The sequence below is a fragment of the Balaenoptera acutorostrata genome, chromosome 13 (assembly GCF_949987535.1).
Source record: "Balaenoptera acutorostrata chromosome 13, mBalAcu1.1, whole genome shotgun sequence".
Taxonomy (NCBI): Eukaryota; Metazoa; Chordata; class Mammalia; order Artiodactyla; family Balaenopteridae; genus Balaenoptera; species Balaenoptera acutorostrata.
In genome coordinates, this window is record NC_080076.1 from 40,317,555 (window position 1) to 40,336,755 (window position 19,201).

At 45.5% G+C, this 19,201-nt stretch overlaps 1 pseudogene; it reads right to left on the minus strand.

The window, feature by feature from the left end:
- Window positions 1-14,869: 14,869 nt before the first annotated feature.
- On the minus strand, window positions 14,870-18,576 carry LOC103013450 (60S ribosomal protein L12-like; annotated as a pseudogene).
- Between the last annotated feature and the right edge of the window lie 625 nt (window positions 18,577-19,201).

Sequence of the window (19,201 nt, forward strand, 5' to 3'; positions counted from 1 at the left end):
TTTTATCTTGAGCAGTAGCCCAAGACACTTACATTGGGATTACTGGAAGGAGTGTTTCTGGGTGGTAGAGGGCACAGCAGGGCAGAAAAGAGCAAGGAGGGAGCCAAACAAAGAGGCAGGGTCTCTAGACCACAGTCTGAAGGTGGACTGTGCCGTCAGGCTCCTGCCCCGACCTTAGACCTAAGGGCTTCCTCTCTCCCCGCTCCAAATTAACACTCAGGGCTGGGACTCTCCACCATCAGTGTAATAACACAGAGAAATCCTACTTCCTTTGTGTTTGAGTCTCCATGGGACCTTGTGCTGATGTGTCCATTAAATATTCATGGAATGAACAGAGTAGAAGGGAAGAAGGCAGGCAGGAAGGGAGGAGGGGATTCTCGAATGGTTACGCACACCAAGTCCATCAGTGAGGATATCCTAACTACCACTCATGTCTCTCCAGGACAACACAGGGTGCTGTTGAAAAGACAGGAAAAGAAGGCTTAGCTCAGTTGGGGGACAAGACTGTGTTAAAAGGCATTTACCAACTACCACCATTAAATGGCAGGCTGAGTAACACGGAACTGGTCAGAAATGTAAAAAATGAATGCATGAAAAGTACAGGTCAGGGGAGTGTGAGACTGAGTGGCTCAAAGGATTGCATTCTATTTTGATAGGATGAGCGAATGGAGGAAGGTTTCCCAGGTGAAGGACACAGCCTGGATGAAGGCAAGGAGGTCAGAACAAAGGAGGCCCGTGTCCAGAACAGATGCTCTCAATTCACATCTACAAATATTCACACACACACACACACACACCAGGACTGGCTAAGGTACAAGGGATTGAAGATTAGAAAGACAGAGTCCCTACTCTCCAGAAGCTGCCAGATTGTTACCAGTTCTGAGAATCTAGGAGTGGTGAGAAACTAGCCAGGCCTCTTACCCCAAAGATTCTTTTCAGGGAACGCCGGAAGGCTGGTAGCCTGGCTTCTGCTCAGACATCCCCAGATAGGGGTTGACATAGGGTCATCTTGATTCTCTCTTGGACAGTTTTAATTGATAGAAAGTTTATTCTATAATAACTTAAACATCCCAGTTGCTCCCACATAATGTTGTTTTTGTTGTCACAATCATCATCATGATTATGACATGATTATTGTTATGAATATGCCTCTTAGTTTCTCCATGCCCGCTTCTCTCTGTGGACTCTCTCAGGACACCAGCAGACTCTGCAAGAGTGTTGGGGCCACCGTCCTCCTGGGCAGGACCTACTCTGATGGCTCTACTCTTTCTCGGGTGCAGGGACTTCAGATCAGGGAAGCCCCTGCTCCCAGCACCCTTGTCCTCTGCCTTGGTCACGGTGGGAAACCCATCGAAGGCTCCAGCCTAGCAGGAGAGCTTATGTTTCCGGGAGTCACGTGGCAAGAACTGTCATGAGAAATGGCAAGTGAAATCTCAGAGCCTTACCCACCACCCGCCCTGTTGACACCACCCTTTGAAAGCTGTGGGAAGTAGGAAATTGCTCATCTTCTTTTAATCAAGGACACTTTTTAAGATGCTTAAGTACAATACCAGTTAAAAATGGGCAGGTTTATATAAAGGAAAGGAGAAAAAGTACAGCAGGAATGTAAAGTATATCAGATTGAATTAGTTTTTCTTGTCACAGCATGTAAACAAATCTGTTTAATTAGAACACCTTGTTTTTGTTGCCTTCTGAGCAATTTTTCCATGATGAGGAGAAAAATAAGATAGTGAGGAAGGGATTCTGAAATCTCTCAGGGACCCCCAGAGATCTTCTCTGCTTCCCCTAATGAACCAGCTCCTGGGGTGCTCCCCTGCCTTCCCCATAAGTGCCCCTGGCACCCCCTCTTCCCACTCATCCCCTCCCCCAGCTGCCTTCATTTGCAAAGATCACAGCAGATTTTATGCACAGAGGGGAGATGAGGTGTGGTCTCTGACATAACTTGGGACCCCCAAAAACTGGAGATAGGGAAACCCTCAAAGTCCTCAAGGCTCCAATAGAAGCTGGCAGAAAGGAGAAAGCCCTGGGCTGGAGTCCAGCATCTGGTCCTGAATCTGGTGCTGAGCGGGGGCTGTGGGTTCTGTCCCCCTGCTTAGGCCTCTGACTCTGCAGTTATGTAGGGGAGAGACCCCTGCCAGTCCCCACACTCAAGGATTCAGACTTGTGTTTTGGACTTCATGCTACCCTACACACCCGCCTGGTACACAGAGGCCTAAACCAGGGGAGCTGAGAAGGATTTATAGAAAGCAGCTTGTTGCCCCTCAGCCCACTCAGGCCCAGATGACACCCCGGTCTGCCCACCTGCAGTGGTTCTCACCTCCCCTCCCCGATGTGCACACGTCCTCACACACACACCCGTGCTTCTTCCCCCACCCCCGTCGTGGCACTCACACCTGCAGGGGTGTAAGTATTTGTATTTTTGGTTTCTGGTTGGTTTCTGAACAAGCAGAAGATTTAAGCTTCTAATCCATCTGTTGGGTGCAAAGCATAATATATTCTGGGAGTGGATTAGGGGACTAAATTTGGGAAATGTGTTGTCAAAATGTGGTTTTGCAATGCAAGCTTATTGATGAGGGTGTCATTTGGAGTCTGAAGGCCTTTTGGAAGTCGCTGTGTGAGGAGGGGCAGGGGCTGGGAGGAGCGACAGGTGTATAGAACTCACCCTCCACAGAACGGTGGAGGTGGAAAATTCCTTCTGGGGTACCCCAATCACCACTTTCTGGACCCTCCCCTGTTTCTGCTCTCCTGTAGCAGGACCCTCTACCTTTCAGGATCCCTCCCCTCCATAGTAGCACCTTCAGGATACTGACATATTTATTCACACTCAGGAGTGACATCTAATAATAAAACATAAATCTCGACTTCTTTCTCGAGTGTGTGCATTTTAATGATGTTCAAATCTTACGTTCTCATAGTAGGAATTCAGGCATCAACCAACATTTAGAGATGATACTGGGAGTGGAGACAGACCAGGAGACCCACTTCCCAGACCCAGACCCAGACACAAGCGCTCACTGGTGGCCTCTCAGTCATGTGACACCTGGGATCAGTTTGGTCATTAGAACACAGATACCCATGGACGTGTTGCCCACGGACGTGGCCGAAAAATGGCTTCAGTCTATCTTGTTCCTGACACTAACCTCCATATCCCTCTCCTGTGCCCCCAGCCTCAGATAAGGGTCATGGGAGTGTGTAGCTTGGGATGCAGAAGTCAACTGCAGACTTGGGAGAACTAAGCAGCAGCCATAGGGTTACAGGGTTAGAGAGTAGGTGGGGCTGAGGGATATAGGCTTGGGGTGGAGTAAGCATCAAAGAACCCATCACTCACCCATCTAAGTGGAACTGGACACATCACAGAAAAACAACAGGGTCCTAAGAGAACATCTACAGCAATGTAGCAATCCCCAGCATCCATGACTGGTAACTACCAACCTCCAATAGATTATCCCCAGGGAGGGAGAGCTCACTACCTCTCAGAGAGGCTGACCACCATGCTCCTGGTGTGGAATGATGAGACAGGGGAGAAAAGACTGACCCTTGATACGTCAATAGATCAGAAAGATCAGATTCCAGTCTCACTATAAATTTGATATAAACGGTTAGGATGAAATCTCCCCATCAAACTCACCCTGCCCTTTTCCCAGCTGACTTGAAGATGGGGCTGAAACCTCTTCCGGTTTGTAGGCTTTGCTCATAACTGACCCCTGTCATCCCTCATCTGAGAATTGCCAAGTATTAATCAGTCCACTGTCCTTCTCCAGACAGGGGCTTAGTGCCCTGGAGCATACGAGGAGTACAGTCCTTGGCTTCAGAAAGCTCACAGCCCATGTGGGGCTGAGAGAGAAACTGCTCCTAGGACACAACAAGAGTGATTTCAGTTGGGGTGGGGGAACATGCTGTAGGGCAGGATGTGGATGCGAGTTCAGTAAAGTCAAGGACAAAAGTAAGATCCTTTAGTTGGAAGTCACAGACACTGGAGACCCCACCCCTCCCAACACCACTGTCCCCACCTTGCTTCTGAACAGGACAGCCCTCACCTGACCCATTTCTCACTACAATCTCCAAAGCCATCGACCCTACCTATCCTTTTCTTTCATGGTCAGTCCCAGTTTGTCTCAACATGACCTTGGTGTCTTAAAATAGAGTCTGTCTGTATTGCTTCATGGACTAAGGTCATGGAGCCCAATTCTGCTTTCTCATGGTCCTCTCTGTGCAATGAAGGGAAGCACAGGAAATGGTTCAGGGTTCCATATTTAGAAAATAAATGCCCTGGTGCTGCTGTGCCTTGAGTGGAAGGATAATAGACAACAATAGAGGAAACACGGATGTTAATGATGGGACTGAGACTACCAATGGGACTTGATGCAATCATTTGACAGGAGAGAATCATAACAGTGTAATGAATATCCCTACTGGGGTAAAGAATACCAGGAGTAAAAAGGCGGAAAAGCTTGAGCAGTTCCTTTGGTGGTTTCCATGTCACTATCCTTTCTCCTATTCTCTCCTGCATTATCAGTTTTTCACTCTCTACTGGATGATTACCATCAGCACATAAACATGCCATTATGCCACATGTCTTTCATTAAAATAAAACTCTCTTGACCCAGCTTTTCTCTGACTACTGACCCATTTCTTTGTCTCTGCAACAGGCCTCCTCAAAGGATTATCCTCTCTCAAATTCCTCTCCTCACTTTCTCTTAAACCCACTCTTCACAAACACCTCTCAAGCAAAACTTTTCTTATCATGATCCCTAGTGACCTCCACATTGCTGTGTCCACCCATCAATTCCTAATCTTCATCACACTTGCCCTTCCAGCAGCATTGGACAACACCGTCCACCTCCTGGGACTCCACACTCTCTCTGCATGTGGAGGGCTTTGGAGCATCGCGTTGGTCCTCTTTTCTAACAACACTCACCCCCTTGCTGATATGACCAGGCCCATGACTTCAAGTACTGATGTGGGCTCATGAATCCCAAATTCATCTCTCATCTAGATTTTGCTTCTGATTTCTAGACGTGTGTCTCTGACTGCCTACATGACAATCTCCACTTGCATGTCTAAGAACCCTCTCAAAGTCAACATGTCCAAAATTGAACACCCAATTTTTTCCCACCCCAATCCTATTCTGCCCACACCATTTCCAGTCTCAGTTACTCAGACTGTGAAGTCATCCTTGGCTCCTCATTTTCTGTCACACCCTATATCTAATCTGCCAGTGGATTCTGTGGGCTCAACTTTCAAAACACATGCAAATTCAAGATGTTCACCCCCTCTGTTGTCACCACCCAACCTCAATTAACTATTACGTCCTTCCTTGAGTATTCTCACAGCCTCCCTTACCTTCTTGGAAGTATTCTTAACACAGCAGCCATGTGTTTTAAAACATGTTTCATGGCATTGGACATAAGAACCATGTCATGTGTTCAAAACCTTCCAGGAGCCCCTCACTCCACTAAGACTAAACTGAAGCCCTTGTCATGACCAGCAAGGCCCTCTTCCCTATGACCTCTCCAACCTCAACTCCTTTACTCTTCCCCTCGTTCATGGTCTCCAGTCACACTGAACTCCATGCTGTTCCTCAAGCACATTCTGCATCCCTTAGGCCCTTTGCTCTGGAGTCCCCTGACTAGAACTTTCTTCCCCTCAATGTCTGCTTGCCTCCCTCCATCTCCTTCTTTCAAGTCTTTGCTCTCGCTTCCTCGAGAAGGCCCACCTGACCAACCTATTTAATCCTGCAACCTGCCCGCATAGCATCATGCCCCATCCCCTTACTCTCCTCTACATTCTCTCATAGCATCAACATACTGTATCATTTACTTATTTTCCTGTTGTTTTATGCCTATATCTTCCTCTGCTGAAATGTAATCTCCACATGGCCAAAAATCTTTGTCTGCTTTGTCCTCAAATGTATGGCAAGTGCAGTGTGTGGCACACAGGTGTTCAATAAATGTTTGTTAAGTGAGTAAATTTTCCTTTTCCTGCCCAGACACAGCCTGCTTCACTGGTTCCTTCCAACTTAGTTCTCGATGAGTCTTGATCTTTGGGATAACATGCCTGCACATCTGACAATAACGGTTACAACAGCTACAGTAGCTATGGCTTATGCATTGCTTACAAGATACGTAACCTAACCAATCACATGTGAAGTGCTCACAATACCCAGGCAAGGACCATGACAAGGACCATCTCTTTCCATTTTTCCCATGGTTCAGAACGGTAGTATGATAAAATGCATTATTGGATCCAGTGTTTCATCCCCACCCCACCTGCAGCATCCATACCACTGAGGTGCTCTTATGAGCCCAGTGTATTCCCTCTCCCCTTAACTTTGAGTGTGGCCATGTGACTTGTTTTGACCAATGATATATGAGTGAAAATGACAGCAACAAGTTCCAAGTCTAGGCCCTAGAATACCTTGTATGTTTCCTCTTGTCTTCCTGCAATTCTGTAATCCCTAGGGGATTGTGCCCGGGCTGGCCCACTGGTACTAGAGAAAAATAAGAGACGTGGAGCCACTTCAGTGAAACCCAGCCTATATCAGACAGCCTTCCTTGACCCCCAGCTACATGGTCAGTAAAAATGGTTGTTTTAAGCCACCGATCTTTGGGGTGGTTTGTTACACAGCAATAGATAAGTGATAGAGCTATTGCTATATTTCACATTGTCTTTGCAAAGGTGAGTAATCCACCCAAGATCTCAGGCCTGGTGGGTAGTAAAGCCAGGGTCCATCTCAGGCCTTCTGATCCCAGAGCCTACATGCTAACCACCAGGAAACACCAACAACCCCCTTCTTGCCTTCTCTGTTCTGCACTACACATTGCTTGGACATATTTTGAATTCTTCTCCAAATATATTTACTTATTCATTCATTTGTTCAATCATTCATACTTCCAAAAAATAAAAGTTGATTATCACACAGTGCCAATAATTTGAAAGCTGCTGGAAATGCTGAAAAAGAACCTGAGCTATGTAAACAGAAATGTACCAGAAAGGGAGAAAACACAGAAAGAGTATAGCTAGAGAGAGATGTGCCCAAGATGAAACTGAGAACAATCACAAAGTAGACAGTGCTGGGGACAATTGTTGTGAAGGTTCCCAGAAAGCAGACCCTGATGTGGCCTGGAGCACCCAGCTTTGGGACAAGGTGCTTGAGATAACGAGACAGTTTCTCTCCTGGGTGCTGTGTAGACCCAGCCCTCCTTCCTTACAGATACTCCTTAACCCCCATGACCTTTCACTTCTCTCTCCTCTCTGAATAGGCTAAAAGAACCTAGTATTATTAGTTACTGCCACTCAATGTTAAAAATAGACAAGCCATTCTCAGGCTTCATCAAAACAATATCATGATGAGTCACTTATTTTTCAGGATTGTGAATATCCAGAAAATATTAAAACGTTCCCAAGACAGCAAGGCAGCTCTCATCATAAGAACATGTGATTCTTTCTAAGATTTGTGACTTGCCAGGTGCCAATTGGCTAATAAGTGGTATAATGATAATGAGTATTTAAGGATGAATGAGACAATGTATAGAGAGAGGAAGCACGTCACTCTTTGAGCTTGGGTGAGTTGGTAAACCTTTCTGAATCTCTGTTTCTCTATTAATAAATTGGAAATGAAAGTACCTAGCTCATAAGGTTGTCGTGAAGTTTAGATAAGTGAAAAAATAAAGGGCCCAACAGGTGTCTGTCACTAATCCTTGGGCACTGATGCAGCATCATGCCATCCATTCAATAAATATTCAGTGAATGTCCACCACATGCCAGGTTCTATGTTATGTTCTGGGAACGCCGAGATACACAACATGGACCCATCCCTTCCCTCCTGGACTCACTGTCTAGTAAAGGGTACAGATAAGTAAAACTGGCAGATCCAGCAGAGTGAGCCACTTGCCCTGGTGGGTTATGTACAGGGTAAAAGGGAACACTGGCCAGTTTGCAGTTTCAAACGTACAGTTCCCAAACCTAGGGCACTTGTAAAAACCTCAGAAGAGATTTCAAATGATAACACAAAGAACATATTCATCAGGGTGTACTCACCCTGTCACAAGATAGGAAAGACACATTCCAAGTACTCTGATGACACAACCACGGAATGGGGACTTCCAGCCCAAAAGGAAGTGGTCCAGCACTATGAAAACTCAATGAAATAGATGGAATTGCATCCAACTGGGATCTCTGCTTGTTCTCATTCTGCATTAATCTTGCCTATGTATTGAATGCTTATTCCACGACCTCACATAATTCTCACAACATTCTCATGAAGTGAGTGCTGATATTTAACCCCTTTTCACAGATGAATGAACTGGTGCTTAGAGACATTTAGTAAAACTTGGAATTGATAGTTAGGAACTTACAGGGCTGCGACTCAAACCCAGGACCCCCGAAGCAGTGAGGGACCTTCTCTCTCTCTTCATGGGCCTGTCTGGTGGGGCAAAAGAGCCTCTTGTAGGGAGCTCTTGCAGACCTAAGCCTATTTATGATTGCTCCCTTACCAAGAACCACAAGATCAAATTGGGGTTATAAATATAAGGGCTGTGGGTGATCTATGCAGTTTGAGTTACTTGAGAAGACTTTGAAATACAATTAGGACTTCAGTTTGTCCCTGGGTGGAGAAGAAAAGCAACATCCGTTCTGTAATTCTTCTGATAAAGATGCATGTTCTGTGTACTGAGCTGCAGTTTATTTCTTATTCATCTGTTTCTGTCCTCTTTCTTAGAACATCTTAGATGCATAAAGAAAGAAAACAACTGAGCTGCTTCTGTTACTGTAATTACAGCATGATAGGACCATAATTGAAGAGTAAACCACCTCAGGGGCTGGGGAAGGAGGGACAAATGTCAAGGCAGTCATCCGTGCCTGTAGGAGGGCAGGTCGCAGGGCTTGCAAACAAAGAACTAAAGTTCTCATTACACAAGATTCTTATCTGTTCCTTCTAGCAAGCCCAGCACGACCCTGACTTAGGAACTAGTTATTAGTTCATGATTCTATCTGTTCCCAGCCCTCCCAACAGGAATAATTCTCTTTTCAGACCTCCCATAACCCATTAACTATGCTTCTTTGGGACGATTTGGAACTTTCCATTTTGTGTGATGTTTATGTACAAGTGCAAGTTACTACTTCTGCTCAGCTCTCACCTTCATGCAGGCAGGCTCTGTTTTAATGTGTCTTTGGGTCCCTCGCAGCAGACTATGTGCTTCATTAATGTTCATTGAAAGAATGAAGATACAGCTCCATCCCTTGGGGAAAGCCTTGCTTTAATCACACTGGCTTCCTTTGAGGATCTGGATGAATGGGAAAAAAGAATTTGGGTCCTGTTCTCAATTTCTACACAAGAATGTCTGCCTGGTCCTTGGAAATGTCTGTTTAAGTCTCAGGAGAGTGGTAACTGCTAAGATCAATTGATGAAGACTCTGGGCAAGACCCTCATCACATATTTAGAATAAAAGCCAAAACTGAAGGATACTAAGCCCAGCAAGCTCCCCTTCCCCTCCCTGCCTTGCTTGCTCCCAGCTTCTCCTCCTCCCTCCGCATCGTCATGGTCCATCCCCAACCTCACCTCAGTATAGGCCCTCATCACTGCATCCTCCAGTATTTCAGAAGCTCCTGACCTCAATCACTCCCCGCTTCCTTCTAACCTGTATAATGTTTCCAGATGAACTTTCTGAAACTCTTACGTTAATTATATTGAGAAATGAATAAACACAGTGGTTGAACACAGAGCTCTAGAAATAGCCAGAGTTGGACTCAGTCTCAACCCTACCATTTACTAAGCCTCAATCATCTCATCTATAGAACGATGATAGTAACAGTACCTGCCTCATTGGCAGTGGTGAGAATTAAATGAAATATTATGTATATTTACCAGAGTACCTGACTCCTCACAAGTCCTCAAGAGATGTTCAGGAACAGAAAAAAATAATTTCCCTATTCCCTAACCTGAAATGGTTCTTAATGCCTACAAGGCACCTCCCTTTGCTTGGCATCCCAGGACCTCCAGAAGGTAAGTGCAATCACCCCTGCAGCTCTGCCCCCTACACAACCCCCACAAGCCCACCTCTGCTTCAGCCAGAATCACACAATTTCTCCATTTAAGGGTGCTGGCTTCTCCCTGTACTACTGATCTAAATCCTGTCATCCAACATCTGGGTAAATATTTGGGAAACGATCTTTAGGAGACCCCTCCTCAGAATGTATCTTAAGATATAGCCCAGACTGATTTGAGAATTCAGTGTTTTATGTATGAGTATGGACGTAGGTACATGTGTGAACACAAAGGAAAAACAAGGTAAAATTAATCCGTTATTATTGTAATAAGGCCTTTCATACATAAGAGCAAAAGAAAAATACATAAATAAAAAGATTACTAGATTTGACCACACGAAAGCTTAAAAACCTCCCTACATCTAAAAAACACATCACAAACAAACCTGGAAAACAGAAAGATCAAATGAGAAAAAAGCACCATATATGCTAAACAAAAGAGTAATAATTTATAAACAGCTGTTACTAATCAATAGGAGGAAAATACCAATGGAAAAAAATAGGCAACGAATTTAAACTAGCAAATCACTTTAAAAAAAAAAAACTCAGATGCTAAAGAAATACATGGGAAAATGCTACCCTTCTAATAATAAGATAAAATCGGAGTAAAGCCCAAAGTTCCACTTTGGTCTCTCAGATAGGAAACTGTCCTTTGCAGCCAGTAACAATCAATATTGGCAAACCTGCAAATAAACAGGGACTCACCCCGGCGGGATGGGCAGCCAGCATGACCTGTCCTAGAAGCCACTATGACAAGATATGTAAAAGGTTTTTAAAATATGGATAACTCTTGACCAATAATTCTACCTTTAGCAATTAATCCTAAGAGGATAATCATAGATGAGCACCAAGATCTCTTCATAAAGGTTTTCATCAGTGTTTTTTACAATAGAAAAAAAAACACAACAGCTTAAATTTCCAACAGTAAGTGATTTAAAAGTAAATCATAGCATAGTCACATGATAGAATGTTCTGTAGCCTTTCAGCATTATATTTTAGAAAAATATTTAATAGTTTAGGAAAACATTCACAAAATATTTTAAGTAAAAATGTTAAGTAGGATTGCAAATTTGTAATACATTCCCAGGGAAAAAAACTGGGGGACATGGACCTGGAAATGCTAAGTAATTATCTCGTTGGTAATGGGAGGAATTACCAATAATTATAATTTTGTTTATTATCATTTCTTTTCTGTGCTGGTGAAAAGTGAATATAAACTAAACATAACCAAATGGACCCTACACAGGCTTCAAAGTCAGCTCAAAGTCTTACTTCTTCCATGAGGTCTGTCCTGACTCCCTCTTTCAGCCATAAGTATCCATGTGATACAATCACCCATTTGATCATATGCTTCCTAGTATTGCTGACTAATTATTCCAGATTAGTCTTCATTAATTAGTATTAGTTCTTCAGCAAGATTTCACTCAAGACCACTCACACCTGGATCTACCTACCTTTTTCAAGATGGCTGCAACAAGTTCCCCCATCTCATGTGCTCTTCTTACAATTGGCATTGATATTCCTCCAGTGAAGAAGTAAGTCATGTCCCCTGCCCTGGAACCTGAGCCAGCCTGTGACAACAGCAGAAGTGATACTAAGTGACTCCTGAAGGCAGAACATACAAGAGGATAGTGCTTCCACCCAGTTTCCTTGAGATGCCCTTTTATTGGAAACCAGCTGCCATTCTGTGAGGAAGCCTAAGCCATATGGAGAGTCCAAGTGTAGGTGATCAGCTGGCTAAGAGCCTCAGCTGAAGTCCCAGTCAACAGCCAGCAACAACCACCAGTATGCAAGTGAGAAAGCCTTTACGATGACTCCAGCCCCTTGCCACCAACTATCTGCCTGCAAATACCTGAGAGACCCTGAACAACAACTGCCTGGCTGAGCCTAGTCAATCCTTGAACTTGCAGAGGTGAAAATAATAAAGTGATTGCTATATTTTAAGTCATTAAGTTTGGGGAGATTTGTCACACAACAATTGATAACTGGAACTTACTTATACTTCCTCTTCTCCTTTGCTGCCTCACAGCTCTCCTCTCCAGAACACTTTCAGTCCTAAATCCTTTGGCTCTATAAAAATTAATCCATGTATATTTATTATATAAATGAACAAGTGAATGAATGGGAGTTCTAAATGCTACTGTATTCCTTAGTTTCAAACTTATGCATGTTGATGAGTCAATTCTTAAGAACTTCCTGACCTAAGAGAACTAACAAAGCAAATCGTTTTTATCCTTCTAGAGTCTGAACTTTGTTTCCTTCTGCATAATTCCTTTCAGTTACTCCTCTAGCTACCCAGCATGCACAAAAGTTTCACTCACTAAAAACGAAGAGCTAATAAAACAAGAGGACCAATGAAGAAACTGACAGCACTGAGCTCACACTTTTCTCAGGAAGAAGCCACTTTCTAGAAAAAGGTGGACCCTCTTTATCAACAAACATGTTAGCAGGATATTGCTATCTTCATTCCCCCAGTCAATAGGGAGGCAAGCTATTGACTTCAGAGTCACTAGGAGGAGTCCCAAAGGGCAGAGCCCTCAATTCCATTAAGCCACCATTGCCACAGCCCTAACACATAGCACCACCTTCGTGATGTAGTTTGTAGGGCAAAGGGCCTTCTCTGTGCTAATCTATCATTTCAGATCCCCTCAAGGGGTAAGCACTTTCCTCTCCAGCCCCTTTCATTACAGAGAAAGCTCCCTGGGAAGGGAGCACATGTTCATGGTGTGACAGAACCAGCAACAGCACTATTGTTATTCTGTCCTAACATCACAGAATATGTTCCTGGGATTTCGTCCCTGGACTGGAGGGATAACTGTGCACAACTGAGGCAGGGGTTCGTGGGTGAGGACATCCACAGAGAAGAAAAAATGAAAGGAAAATAAGGCTAGGAACTCTGAAATCAAGCTTCTCACGTTTTACAATCTCACCAAAATTGAGTGATGCTGCCAGTGCCTCTCTTTACTTGATGGTAACAGATTAAATTTCATTAATCTTTTTTCTTTTAATGCTTTTGGGAATCAGTGAAATTGGGATTACCTGGAACTCATGTTGCCCCCTCTTTCACTAGCCCTCAGAGACCTTAACTTGTCCCTTGTTGTTGAGGATGCTGTCAGTGACATGAGGAGTCAAACCTCAGATTTCCTTTGCCTTAATGCTGCCATCTCACCAGTTGGACCCAATTACTAGGAAAAGCAAGGATGTTGGGACTCAAGGGTGGAAATAGGGGGCAGAGGACTTATTGCAAGCACAACCTCACATGAAATGCTCTCCGAAGGCAGTGGGATTGTCTCAGATGTTGAAGAAGAGTTTGATGATTGACTTTTCACATCCTTCCTCTCTAGACACTCTTCAGAGAAGGAAAATGAGGATGATTGGCGCCTTCTTGTATTAATCTTACATTTGGGAGGTCAGTGGTTTGTTCCGCCACTAATATCAGCTTGAGCTGGTACCTTAGTGCACACTGCTCTGGGCCCGCCAGAAAGCTGGTGCCATGTTGTAATATACCTGGTAGAACTGACACCAAGTATTTGGTCAGACAGAACTGACCACAGAAAAAGGTATTTTCTTTTCCTCTTTCCCAGAGGTAGACTTTTTTTTTTTTTTTTTTTTTTTTGCCAATTATCTACTTTCCCAGACAAGAAAGTAAAGTTCAAGTTAAGGTTTGTCCCCCAGATTTCCCAACAAATTTCTAAAACCTAGCTCCCTGCTATTGTCACCACTGTCACTATCATCATCCTCACCATGTGCCCGCAAGCTCTATCTTTCCCGTCACCCAATCAGGTTGGCCTCATTACTTTCCCCATCTCCATCATTAGTGCCAATTAATCATCACCATTAACATCGTCAGAATAATGGCCTTAGCAAACCCCAACTGGGAGAGGCCTGTTCCCACCGCTGCAGGAATTTCCATATTAAGACTTCTGAGCCCGTGAGCTCTGGAATATACTAATAGAGAGAAACCGTATTGGAAAAGACCCCTGGGAGAAGCTGAGGGAAAGCGTGCCCCAGTCACCTCTCAAAATATCCAGCAAGAAGCCATCGGGGAGCATGTGCCCGTTCTTTGAACTCCCTCAAAGTACCTTTCATCTGTTCTAAATCCAGGATCGTCTTTGTACAGGGCTTGCTGTTTCTGGATAAATCCTTGGCCGTTGTTCAAGCCCTGGACTGTGTCAGGATGTTCCACAGACCCCAGCAGGACAGCATTGCTAAACGAGCGTTTCCAGCGGGACCCCTTTCTTGTGACACGGATTCCAAATCCCAGCCCAGAGCGTCTGCACTCAGCAGTACAACATGGCAGCGACCGCGTTCTATTCTCATTTCAACTCCTGTCTTCCTGGAGGAGGCCCCCCACACCCACCACAAGACAGTCAGCGGCTGATCATTCTTTCCTGAGGCACTCTATTTTCGGCTTCATATCATATCACAGACTCTCCCTGTGGAGCAAGCTAGCGAAACACTTTTTCCTTGCCTAAGCATTTGCCTTTTGTATCTGATTCAAATCTCTAACCTGGAAATTGGGAGAGTAAGCCAACAGGACACCAGTAGGAGGGCCTCCTGCTCTGCCCGCAGACTGCACCTCAGTCCAGGGACTTGCTGTGTGATGCTGTGCTGATATCCTTCCCTCTCTGAGCCCCCATCTCACTACCCATTGTCAGAGAGTGTTTTGCACCACCTGCTTCCTGGATGTGTCAGAAGACAAACTCTGTTTTCCAAGGCGTATTACCAAACTGTAACAATTTCCCCTGGTATTTTTTTCTTTTTTTCTTTTTCTTTTTTCTAATTGTCAAATGATTCTTTATTGAAACATTTTCCTTTGTAGTTCTTAACTAGGTGGGCATTCTGCTGTAACACTATTGATGTCATGTATGATGTCATGAAGGCAGCCATCAACACTGCAACCCACAGACTGTGCAGTCATCTCTAATGGCTCCAGAGAGTTCTCTGGCTAAAAATTAGTGCTGCATCTGTCAGGCAATGCTGACAGTGTCATCAAAAGTGGTATTTCCACTGAGTTTAATATTTTTCTGCTTTTTTCTGTCTCTGGGTGGTTCCTTGATGACTTTGATGATGATCAGGGCAGAGGCAATGGTACCACCTCCATATGTCTCTGTCTCTTCTGAATGGTTGGTTCCACTGTAACCTTAGACCCAACCAGCCACCTGCTGCCTTGGTGACATCATCATCAACCTTTTCTGGAGACAAGTTCAGGGGGCCGATGACAGACATAGCACTGGCTTCCCCACAGATACAGCTCAGGTATGTGACTTTAATCTCCTCAAGGTCAAATGTGGGCAGCGTGGCAGAGGCAGCTGCGGTAGGATGAACTCAGATGCAGGATAACCGAAGAAAGTTGCACCTTGGCCTCCTCCAAGTCAAGAGCCGAGAGCTCCCTGGTATTTTTACACAGCCTCTATCTCTTCATTGCATTTGCATTTAATGTGTCACATAAGCCACAATCTGTGAGCAAAGCAAAATGGTCTTATTCCCCTTTCACAAATAAGAACACAGATCAAGAGTTGTAGGTACCTCTTTCAAGGTCTCGGCTATCTGGATAGCGGTCACTTTGGGACTGGAACCCAGATGTCCTAACTGCTGGGGCTAAACTCCTAACACTTCCCCCTCACTGCCCTGCATGGAATGAACATGAGTAAGTCACAAAATGACCCTGAAACCAGCGGAAGGGAGCAAGAAAACTATGAGTGGATTGTGAAATGTGAGTGAACTGTGAAAAGTATCCATTTAAATATACCTCACACTCCTATGGGGACACTTGTCACACTAAAACACAAAGGTCCACGGGCCACTTAGAGTTACAGGCAAGATGTGAGTGCTAGAAGAGGACTTAGGGGTCAGCTCACATTTTATAAAGGAGAAGAGTGATGCTCTGCAAGGTCACTGACTAGTCCAGGCCACTCCAGGACTCAGAAGTTCATCCGATGCCTGTTTCCAAAAGCTTTCCCTTCAGAACATTTCTCCCTCCTTCTATGAGAAGGACGTGACCTCCTCACAGTGGTAGAGGCTCTGGCATTCCACTGCAAGCCAAGGTAGTTGGCCCTCAGCCATGGACACAGGCAGAGAAACTGAACATACAGCCAAGGAACTTCAGAGTCACTAGGAGGAACATCCTATGAAGCCACCTCCCTGCAGCCTGCCACAGCGCCTGAACTTCCAACATCAGGTATCCAGGTCCATGGATTATGGCATGAAGGACTGCAGTGCAATTGTGAAAGTGCCACACAGGATTACTGATGGCCAGAGCAATTTTTAGTCATCAATAGCCTACTATAACTTAATCAAATAAACCTTGGCAGAGGGCAGGGCCCTGAAGAGTTGGAGCACAGCACAGGTTTGTTTTGCCAGAAAGAAGAGGGAATAAGTGGTCCCTGGCCTGAAACTTGGAGTTTGGACTAAGGAAACTCCTCAGTCTGGAGGAGAGCCCTGGATACTTGGGCAGCAAAGGGATACAGGAGAGGGGAGAAGTGATGACATTATGTGGGTAGAGAAATCTGAACTGGGCCAAGTAGTAAAAAACCCATGCAAACTGGCTTAAGCATTAATAAAATAACAAAATTTAAAAATAAAATAAAATGGAATATATTGGCTTATGAAACCCAAAGGTCCAAAGGTGCACTGGCCTGAGGCTCAGCTGTCTCACTTCTCTGCCTGGCTCTGATTTCCTCTGGGTGGGCTGAGACCTCCTCCAGGAGAGCAAAGAACGCCCATGGCCCCCCGCGGCTCCGCAACCCCTGCAGAAAAAGAACTCCACCTACCCGGAGCACAGAAGTGGACTCTGATTGGCTACCTTAGACCACGTGCCCCTCCTTAACTAATCACTGAGCTCTGATTAGCCAGGTCTAGATCACGTGCTTCCCCAGAGCTGTGTTGGACTGACAGCCTCAACTTTCATTCAGGAGGCCGATTCAGCCTGGGCAGTGCCATCAGCCCTACCCCTCACGTCCTCAAGCCTATGCCACACGATGGGGGTCCCTGGAGGACACACAAACACACACACACACATACACACTTAGGAGCACCTCTGCCACCAGGACTACCCAGCACTTTTCTGGGAAATGTCACAGTGATGGGATCCAGATGCTCCAGGGTGCAAACTGCTGGAAAGAAACCCAGGATCCCCCCCAGTTCTGAGCAGGACAGTTCCTCAGGAAGGGAACTGTTAAAACCACTATCCGAAGTAGCATTATTCGTTTAATTGTCTATTGTTTGCTGGCGTTCTTGTCGGGTAGAAATATTAGCTCTGTGAGGTCAGAGACTGAATGTTTCCATGCTTGTGGAATCCCCAGCACCCAGAATGGGTAGTACCTGGCCCAGGATACGAACTCAGTAAATGTTTAAGCTTGTACCACTGAAGCAACAAGTGTGTCTTTAGGCTGTCCTCTGAGTTTCACCCCTACTCAGTTCGGGCACTGCCGCTGCCCCTCTAGATTCCAGGAGCAGCTTAGGCTGACCACGAACAGACACATCCCTTCCCCTGTATCACCGGAGCACAACAGAGACTGATATAGCTCTCACCTCTCCAGAGTGCAGGTACAGAGGGTTCCTGCTCTACCCTTCCCCCTCCAGGGCCTACTTACACTTGGCGAAGTTAAGCCCTGGAGGTCTGTCTAAGTGAGTACACGCCCATAAAGGGGGAACAGCTGAGGGAGCTCCAGGCGAGGTGTTTAGGGCCCGGGTGGTCCAGATCACTGTAGTCTGAGTGGGGCACTAGGAGGCCAAGAGCACCAGGATTCTGGGGCCTGCATGGAAGGAAGTCCTGCTGGTGGGAGAAGGGAGCAGGAGAACAGGGAGGGGAGGTGGCACGTGGCCTGAGCAAAGCTTTCCTTCTCTCACCCAGACCTGTCATTTCCTGTATCTCTGGGAGGCTATGAGGGGGGTGCTGTCGTCTTCCTTTCTGCACAGATACCTGTAATCATGGGTTCCATCGACTCCCCGTCCAAGTGTGGAGACTGCTCGTCCCTGTGTGGAGACTGCTCGCCATACCAGCTCCAGACCAGGGTTGCCTAGCAACTCAGACTCCTGAAAAGAAAGAGAGAAAGCAAAGGAACCAGACGGGAAAGGGCAGAGGGAAGTGGGTCTGGAAGAGGGAGGAGATACCAGGAGCAAACTGCCTTATGCCCAGGCTCTCTAGTCCTTAGGACTGATCCACCCACCTCCAGCTGTCCTCTCACTGGCCATTAGATGCCTGACATTCTACCACTGGAGATATTTCTCTTTCAATCCACTCATCTCTCTTGAATTGCAAATCCTCTAGAGAGGCTCTGCCCACTGCACTGTCCCACTTGAGCACAGGAGGAACTTATCAGACCCTCTTGGGGAGAAGAAAAGGGGAAATGTGGAAATGAAGTCTAATCACATCCTAATCCGCCCTGGGCTTCCCACCACATTTGATATTAATTCAGTCCATTCCACTCTTCTCCATCCAAAGTCTGTCCACAGGTGCAGGGCCAAGATGTCAGGTTTGGGTGTCTGACAGCCACATCTGTGGGGCACTCAGTGAGCTGCTTACCTCATGGAGCCTCTGTCCTTTCTAAAATAATCTTCAACCATGAGATTGTTGTCCAAGTTAGGAAAACTAATGCACTTGAGAATAACTGGCACAATATTTGGCACTTAGACAGTACACATATATGCTCGTTTCCCTTCCTGAAGATTGGTCATAATGCCATGGTCACTGGGACCCTTGCAGTCCATGTAGCCCTTCTACTGTGGTGCAAACTAGCCAGACTCTAATTTGGGAGGTAAAATTTAGCTCCAAGGCTGGAGAAATCCCCAGAACCTAATTCTGACTTTAAAGCTGGGAGACTTCAATCCTTACTCTTGGGGAACACATCACCCAGTGGGCAAAGCAGAGTCCCAACAACGAGGAGTCAGAGAACAACAGATGATGGCGCAAGGTTTCGCTCCTGAATTAATCAGGTATTCTGTCGGCTTTATTTTTCCAGCCTGTTGGAGCCATTCTTGCACCTGGCTGCCTTTGATGAGTCATTTCAGTTAACCTGTGGTGGTTCTTACAGCTTAGCCTACCTATCATCACGGTGCAGTGGGAGTCAAGGCTGGGACTAAGAATTTGTCTGGAATTGGGTTTACCATTCTTTGGCTGGTGTTAGACCTCTAGACAAAAACAAAGCTTCATTTC